This window comes from Sinocyclocheilus rhinocerous, unplaced genomic scaffold (genome assembly GCF_001515625.1).
Source record: "Sinocyclocheilus rhinocerous isolate Xijiao unplaced genomic scaffold, SAMN03320098_v1.1 scaffold119, whole genome shotgun sequence".
NCBI lineage: Eukaryota > Metazoa > Chordata > Actinopteri > Cypriniformes > Cyprinidae > Sinocyclocheilus > Sinocyclocheilus rhinocerous.
The window spans coordinates 1,653,712-1,656,713 of record NW_015654491.1 but is presented as its reverse complement, the minus strand read 5'-3'; positions in this window follow the sequence as shown (position 1 = coordinate 1,656,713).

Below are 3,002 nucleotides of genomic sequence, written 5' to 3'. Positions count from 1 at the left end.
GGGGGGGGGGGTCATTATTCTATTTAAGAGGTACAATTTTAGTAATGGCTTTTGCTGCAGTCCACAGAGACACAGCCAGCCTCCCTCAATATCCTGAACATTATTTGCTCATTTAGTTAAATGATGTTTCTAATTGGTTCATAATTAGTTGTAATGAGGCGGGCCCGAACGTCTCTGATGCAGATACGTCTTAATTCAACATGGCATCTCGCTTCTTCAGGAATAGTTGCCCATGGTTCTCGGAGGGATGGAAGCGAGAGGAAAGCTGGAAGGGGGAGGTTTCCTGCCATTGTGTGTTCCCGTAAATTGGAAAATGAAGTTTGCAGAGCAGTGGGGTTGAAGACCGGGCCATCATGAGCACTGCTGCTGTCTTTCTTGAATGATCTGGCCAATTGTCAAGAACCAAATATGGTTGCTACTTTGACATAGAACAGACAGAATAGAGTATTTAGTATGGTGTGTTGGAGATTTATTTCATAAATGTTTACTAAAACATTCATTTTTTTATGGTAGATGCATGGGGAGGGAAGGGTCTGTGCTCGTAAGTGAATGCTGTGAAAGAGGGAAACTGAAGGTCATTGCGGCTGGTTGCTGTTAACATAAGACCCTTTTGTGGTTTGGATAAACGAACATGTCCATTCACTGGAGCCCATGCACTCACCCCTTTTAAGCAGAACAGCCTAGTAATACACACAGACACACACAAACACTATCACACTTATATACACACACAATCAGTGGTGCCCAATCACTTCGCTTAAACAGCTCTAACAACTGCATGTTGAGCCAGTCCGTCTGCCATCCCTCTGCTCTCTGTTGATTTTTCTCGCTCTCTTGTTTTCTTTTGCTCACCCACATCCCCAGATAAGCTCACTCATTCGTTGAGATTCATGTTGTAGTAGAAGTTGATCATGCATTCACTTACTCACTTGAGAGTAATTCTATATAAACCTAGTAATTCTATAGTAATTCTATATAAAAGAGAGAAAAGTAAATATTTGTTGTTTGAACAATGACTTATTGAGCCTTTCCCTAAAAGTGAACTTGCATGTGATACCTGGGTAAGGTATTTGATTAGGTGTGTGTTTTATTTAACTCGATACTCTGCTCTTTTCTTTTTTTATGCCAAAAACAAGCCATTGTATACTATCTAAATACATACGTAAGACTAATAATATCACTTTAGATTTTTTTTAGAATTAGGATTAATGCATAATATAAATAGTCTATTAATATATAATAAAACATTTATAATATATAATTATAACACTACTTTAATATACAATTTTAATTGTATTTCTTTCGCTAAATATAAAATATAGATACAAAATATAAACAATTAAATATATGAAAATTTATGAAATATAAAAATAAAAAACATCAATAATATGAATATATATAATCAAACACACACACACACACACACACACACACGGGATAAATTTCATCACACTCTAAATAAACTTGCAGAAATAGGGCACACTGTACTGTATTAATATGATGGAATTTTTTCATATTGATTTTTTACAGGTGTTTTTGCACTGCTTTGTGTTTTAGAGTTTTTTGGTTTGTTTGTTTTTTTTTAACAGCGCAGCAAATTATATTATTTGTATTTCAGTATTATGAATTTCAGTATTACTGAAATTATAAATTTTTCTTTACATTTTTCTTACATTTCTTCCCAGTGAATATGAATATGCATCTATCTCTAGAAAGATATTTGTCCCCCAAGTAAACCCACACACTCACCTGTAAGGTAATCAGTGTATGTGAAAAGAAAAACCTGATTAGAGAGATTTATAGACACTAGGAGGCAGGGGTCACTCAGGTGTGAGGCGAGTCAGGAACAAAAGTGAAAAGCACCTGTTCTTTATAGAGGCAGCTTGAGTGATACGGTGACTGAAACATGATTGCAATCTAGTTTTTATGTGTGAATTTATGTATTTATATGCTTAATATTCTTTTTTTAAGACTACTTTGTTAAAAATAACTTGACATGTATTTGCTAAGTATTGCATTAGGCAGTGTTTAACTTAACAAAAAAGATGAGGTTTATGTTGCAAATGCCCCGGAGAGCACTTGACTGAGGGTGTTTTTAGTAAACAAGCAACTCAGTTTTTGAGAGATCTCTGCATAAAGCACCACGTCTGGGTAACAATTCAGATGCGTGTGTGAGAGAGAGAGTATGTACGTACTAGGGAGGCCCACTAGAGATCTTTTTCTCACAGGGAACATATTTGTAACCATTAGTTGGGTCTCCTGTTTCATGTTTCGTGTCATCTCTGAGCTAACAGCATCATCTGAGTGTATATGTGTATGTGTCCTGAAGCTCCATGTTAGTGGAAGGAGACTCTGGTGCCTCTTCGTCCCGCAGATGATGCATCATTTTGGGTGTAAAGAGTAACCCGAGTCCTTCCTCCAGCATGGCTGTGGTTCTCCGTGGCCCCACAGAGCCCTGGGGAGGCTTTTAAGGAGATTTGGTGCTAGAGAAAACAGCTCTTCAAAAGAAGTGTCGTTACATTACTGAGTAATTAGCACTGCACTAGGGGCAAAGAAGCTCTCTGGCTAGCCAACAGAAGCGACTGCTACAGAAGACATACACAAGTAGTGTGCGTGTGCTTTTGTTTCTCATCAGTTCAAAGTACCTTTTAAGAAAAGCATGTGAGCATTTTGTCTTTGACAAGTAAAAATGCAGTCGACAGCCTTGTTATACTACCGTCTTTCCACGTCTCCGTAATAATTTAACACATTTACTGTGGCTTGCTCTGTTTCACAGAGTGAGAGAGTCACTAAGTGCCTTTTAAAAGCATAACAAACATTACAGGTTAACAAATGTGACATTTTAGATATATGCTATAAAGGGAAAACCACCCAACATTTCAGTACATTTAATTTGACAGAATGGGAAAATGGCAATTTGAGGCATTAGCGCTTGACTTTGAAAGCACCCGTTTGAAGTAAAAGACATGCTGATTGCTTTAATTGATAATCTGTGGTTGGTT